The sequence below is a fragment of the Rosa rugosa genome, unplaced genomic scaffold (genome assembly GCF_958449725.1).
Source record: "Rosa rugosa unplaced genomic scaffold, drRosRugo1.1 SCAFFOLD_168, whole genome shotgun sequence".
NCBI classification, from domain to species: domain Eukaryota; kingdom Viridiplantae; phylum Streptophyta; class Magnoliopsida; order Rosales; family Rosaceae; genus Rosa; species Rosa rugosa.
The window spans coordinates 11,195-16,993 of record NW_026908948.1 but is presented as its reverse complement, the minus strand read 5'-3'; the positions used below and the strand labels follow the sequence as shown (position 1 = coordinate 16,993).

The 5,799-nt window shown below is 38.5% G+C and overlaps 1 long non-coding RNA gene and 1 pseudogene across 1 annotated transcript; one reads left to right on the top strand and one right to left on the bottom strand.

Moving 5' to 3' along the window:
• Nucleotides 1–458: 458 nt before the first annotated feature.
• LOC133724251 (uncharacterized) lies at nucleotides 459–3,427 on the top strand. Its single transcript, XR_009853573.1, has 7 exons — nucleotides 459–578; nucleotides 730–821; nucleotides 1,603–1,643; nucleotides 1,936–2,188; nucleotides 2,281–2,408; nucleotides 2,614–2,879; nucleotides 3,165–3,427. It is a non-coding gene; the product is annotated as an uncharacterized LOC133724251 (long non-coding RNA).
• Nucleotides 3,428–4,568: 1,141 nt separating this feature from the next.
• Nucleotides 4,569–5,262, bottom strand: LOC133724250 (AT-hook motif nuclear-localized protein 17-like; annotated as a pseudogene).
• Nucleotides 5,263–5,799: the final 537 nt, after the last annotated feature.

The window sequence follows — 5,799 nt, the reverse complement described above, 5'->3', positions numbered from 1 at the left end:
ATGAAAAGTCTGCATTTTTATGGCATAGAAGACTCGGCCATGTTTCAAAAGAGAGACTGAAAATTTTGGTGAAAAACAACATCCTAAATGAACTTGATTTTTCTGATCTAACAGACTGTGTTGAATGCTTTAAGGGAAAAATAACTAATGCTAGAAAGAAGACTGCATATAGAAGCCAAAATTTATTAGAATTCATACACACTGATATATGTGGACCATTTAGACATCAAACTATCTGTGGGAATGTGTATTTTATCACATTCATTTATTATTTTTCTAGATACCCCTCATTTCTATACCCCTTATACCTGTAATTATATTTTGGTCTTTACATTTTCTATCACTCAGTTATACATTTATTGTCAGTTTCTTCATTCTGACACACAAAGCAGCTCTCTCTTTACGAATTTATTTATAAAACCAAGAAGCTAAATAATTTTTTCAGTCATTTTATTTGTCTGTTCCAACTTTTTACAGTATGAAACAAACTATTGCAAGATACAACAAGTGTGACGAGTCTTCAGAGACCGCTTTGGTAGAATCAATGGCAGAGGGACTGTTCTGATTCTTTTTTTGAGGTATCTACATAGTGATCTGAGGTTTGGTGTGTCTATTTGAAAACAGAAGAAAAAGTTATATATATAAATAAACCTGGGATAAACTTCTGTAAAATTTGACTTCTCCCTATACTTTAAAAAATATATATACTTCAGCTTGCCCTATGTGCAGAAAAATTGCAAGAGATTTGACAGAAGCATCATTATCAGGTGCAGGATTGTGTACAGTAGCAGCTCTTGCCATGATGTTTTTAACTTGGAATGGTAAGTATTCGTATCTCTTTAATTGGTTATTTATCACTGCATATTACTCAAATTCAACTGAATGGGCATTTAGTGGCCCCTTCTTTTCCTTTAATTTGATGTTTAGTCTAATGTTCTGTAGAATATTTTGTTTTTTTGTTAATTTCCTTTGCTTTTCTCTTTTGACAGTTTTTTTTCTTTCCTTATTTCTACTGCTCTACATTCCTTTAGTTCATATACATTATCAAATTATATTTCCAATCTATGATGATTATTAGTTGGGAGCTTCTCATGTGTTTCTGTTTATTAACAAAGGGAAACAAGATCTTATAAGATCCGAACATAAGTAACAGCTGCATAAGACCAAAAAAATGAACACAGGGATATTAACTAAGCTGTAGCTATGCAAGCGTTTTGGTTTGCTATTGCAATAACTAGCAAATCACACAAAGCTACATTAATTTTCAATGAAATTTTGGCTGCTTAGATCATAATCCCTTTAATGCAATGTCCTGTATAATATTTTGTTTAGTTGCATGAACCTTTGATTCTATCTAGGCTCTTTTATTAACAATATGATAGAACTTCATCTTTTACTACAAATTCATATGTTTGTCAACAAACATGAATTTTATCTTTTTTATTGTTTAGTAAATGCTTAAGTTCATGGTTTTTAATGGAAAACTCTGAAACCATAAGTTTTTACTTTGATTTTATTCACATTTAATATTTAGTACTGTTGGATTTGGTCTCCGAATTTGTTAGGATTTTATACTCACTGACAGTGTTAATGTTGTTTCAGATAGGGAAAGCTTTTTTGAAGCGGCTGAAAGTGTTCCTGGGGTAATTTTTTTTTTCAACTTAGTTCTTTGTTATTTAGATTTGGTTGTACTGAATTTAATTGTGATTTATATTCTTATCGATTTTGTGAAGGTTTTGGATGAAAGAAAGTAGGGAAGTTTTGATTCTCTCTGATATGAATGTATTCCTTGATTAATGACTAAGATTGCTTTTGCTACAGTTTTGCAATTTCAATTTCAAAAGTGAAGTAGAATAAAACTTCTGGATTCTGCCTTACATGACAGATTTTGTCTGACCACTTTGGTTGCAATTTTTGCATCCCTTGGATTTTCAGTTAATGCCATGGAGATTGGTGAATGAGATTCATTGAGCTGCTATGCAGGCTCTTGATGAGCTCGAGTTAGAGCGAGTTTTAGGATGATACTGAATGTTGGATTAGCTTGGCAGTATTTGTGGTTTGGTGCAAGAGTAACTTTATTTGTTCTTGCCTCTCTATTCCAGACATCATTCGCCATATGTATCAATCAGTTCAAAATCCCTCTGTGAATTTCAGTATTGGTGGATAACATCAGTCGCATCATGAAAAGGTAAATTAAGATATACTAAGGTAATTATAGAGAAGATCGAGTTATGTTTACCTTGGTACTAACAACATCATTTTCATCATCTGTGTTTGCAGGGATCCCACTTCCAATGTCATGACCGAGACAGAAATAGGAAGACTTTGAGAAATACAAAGGATACTTATGCAGATTGCAGATTAAAGTTTTGAGTTCTGAAATTTTTTCTGATGCAAAGACTATTAAGGTACATTTTACATGACTTCCCAGAACCTTCCTACACCATGCATCCTACGCAAATAGAAGTTGTCTATAGATTTGTAAACTTTGGCATTAATAATACAAAACGTACTCCTTTTTCTAATGGTTGCTATTCTATGGTATATTTTAGGAGGATTTATTAGCGCGGTATGTTCAGAACTCTAATCTACATGCATTTCTTTAAAATACAGGTCGCTTGAATATATGACGATACTTGGAGCGTCTGTCAAGGATCTGAACCCATGAAGTCAAGGTTGCTGTGTTGCCACTTTTGAGAGATTCTATTTGTTTCAAGTGCAGAGACAGAGACAGACTGAAAGAAAAGAAAGGAGTGATCGATCTCGATTTATTTGACAAGAGGTGTAAAGATAGAGAGAAATTGTGAAAGCAGAAGAGGAGGAATCGGTGTTGGAGAAGAGGCTTCAAACGTAGAAGACAGGACATCAGTTGATAGCAGGTAATATAGAAAGAAGAACAGGGATCTGGGTCTGAGTTTGTTTTGGATTGCTCATCTATTTGTGTCTTTATTTTTCTTCTCATACTGAGTTTTTGTTTTGAAATGCTCCGGTGAATTGGTTTCAGACTATATTCCTGTCAGCTTTGTAGTTATCGGTTTGCTTGCATAATTGTTATCAGCTTCATAGTTGTTGCTTTCATGGTTGTGCATTGGATTATCATTTGAACAGAATTTGCAGCTCCATTCAACCTTCTCTTATCTGACTACCCCATTTTTTAATGGCAGCGCACCAGAATCAGGACCAAACGAGCTTCTCATCAACAGCCGAACCAAAGGATGATACCTTTGACAATCTCATGTAAAGAAACTGGTTTGAAGTATAAATGCAGATTATTTTGTTAATAGCTAACTACCTTTGCAATTAGAGTTTAGGAACTTCGGTTAGAATGATCATTTTTTGAACAAATGTTGGTTAATATACCATACAAAAATTGGGGAAAAATGCAAACCCGCAGCATCGCGCGGGGGTAGTAGCTAGTCAATATGAAAGCACAGGTAAACCTTAAAAGGATATTGAGATCTGTTTGAGATTGGTAATCTTAGAACTCTATGACCTCTGCCTTTGCATTTAATGGATACTTCAAGAAAGACTCATGAGACCAAGACTGGCTAAACAGACACTTTGGATGTGCCAATCAAAGCATATGGCTCCAAGGACGTACTAACCCAACCGGGTTAAGGCATGAAAGAACTGTACACTAAGAACAACATTGGCGGATCAAAACCCACATAGGCTCCTTGGACGGGATTGAGATTGAGAACTGCCGGTCTCTCTTCATCATGCTCTTAGACAAGAAATGCTCAGAGACAACGTCTATATATAGCAATGATTAGTCGAATGCTGGCTGGGGTTAGCATGAAGGCGACAATGGGGTGTGAGGCTCTCGCATATGAAAGCACTTCAACCAACTAGCATGTAGTGTACCTAGTACTTCTAAGGTATTTCCCCTGCAAAAGGAAGCGTCAGTAAAGATGTCAAGTTCGACATCTAAGGTAACATTAAGGCCTCTTTTGGTTCACGGAAAGGAAAGTAATTCCTTTGCCTTTCCCATGGGAAGGGAAATGAAATTTTCCAAAAACTTTCCATTCTGATGTTTGGTAACATAAGGAAAGTTATTAGGAAAGTTGTTAAAAAATTTGTAAATAATGTAATAAAATAATATGTTGTGAGTAATAAATACAAGGAAAGAATAGGGGAAAGTGATTCATTTGGAGTTTGGAAGGAACCACTTTCCCCCTTATTTTTCCTTCTTTCAGGAAATGATTTCCTTTTCTTTTGCATCCCAAAGGCAAGAAAAGAACAAATTTCATTTTCTGATGCTTACTTTCCGCGAATCAAACGTGGCCTAAAAGAAGTTACATATTTAATACACTAACCATTTGACACAATCTTCACACGTGACAATTAGTCTTCTCATTTTATGAGAAATTTTGAAGAATAACCCTTTTTTGGTCTTCAAATTGAAATATAGCCTGGTTTTCTGAAATAGTTGAAAAATGACCATATGAAGCATTAAAATGTCATAATTACCCTCACTGAAAGCTTACATTTCCCAACTCTCCTTCTTACTCAATGCACTTTCCATCTTGCCGAATTTTCTATCTATCACCTAAATAGAACGCGCTAGCTCACGGGCCTAAGAGAAATTGAAACTTCTTCCTCCCGGTCCGGCGGCGACGACGGGACTTTGTTGGCCCTCTGTGGGTCTGGACAAAACCGGACTCCTCTTGCGATGTGTCCTCGACGATCTGTCCCTGCGGTCCGGCAAGAGAGATGGTGAAGCCGTTGGGGATCAGGCCGGTCGCCGTCGTTTGCGGAAGGAACGTGGCGGAGATCGAGAGGATGTCGAAGCGGCCGTGGAACGTTGGCGACGAATCCGATGTTCTTGCGGCAGTAGAATCTAGAGACGACTTCGACGACGTCGCTTCCGCCGGGGACTTCAAGAATGTACGGGCTCATGGCGGGCTCGGTGTCGCGGGTTATGATGACGGGAGGCTTGGGCTTGTTCTTGGAGCCGGGAGGGTGGCCCTTGGGCCTGCGGACGACTTCAATGGTGGCGCCGTCGCCGTCAGTGGGGTTGTTGGGATCTGAAACAAGCGGCTTGGTGGCTGTGCCGTTGCTGGTTCGGCTGGTGTCTTCTTCTTCAGAAGTTTGAGGTTGACATTCGCGGACTAGGGTGATCTGAAATGGGTTGGAGAAATGGTGGTGGTAGTGTTGCTGCTGGGGGTGAGGATGAGATTGTGGGTTGTTATGATGGTGAAGCTTCGAGAACATGTTTTGGGTTTCACTCTTGGTGTCACCACCTTCGTATTCACCTTCCATGGAATGACTTGAATCTGTTCAGATCCGTCCGATCTGGGTTAGGTCCTCACAATCACGTGTATTGCGAAGAAGAAGAGTTGGAGAGTGTTAACTTTTCTTTTCCTTTTTTGGTCTTCAAATTGAAATATAGCCTGGTTTGGAAGAATGTACGGGCTCGGTGTCGCGGGTTATGATGACGGGAGGCTTGGGCTTGTTCTTGGAGCCGGGAGGGCGGCCCCTGGGCCTGCGGACGACTTCAATGGTGGCGCCTGTTTGGACCCAAAATGAACATTTTGGCCTGACAAGGCGTGTCTTGGAGAGATTGAGCCAATGTCAGTGGCTCAAGCTATATATTGTCGACAAGCTCGAAATATATATTTAGAGGCTAAATAAAGCCTACTATGGAAGTATGACAAGTCAACTTTAGCATATTTTCCTACTTCGGCTAGGAAAAAACCGAGCTAGACAAGGAAGGAGGGGTGGCAGACTAACCAAATGAAATCGAAATGTGCTGAAACTTTCCAGATCCATTCTAGACAGCCCAATGATCATTTCTTA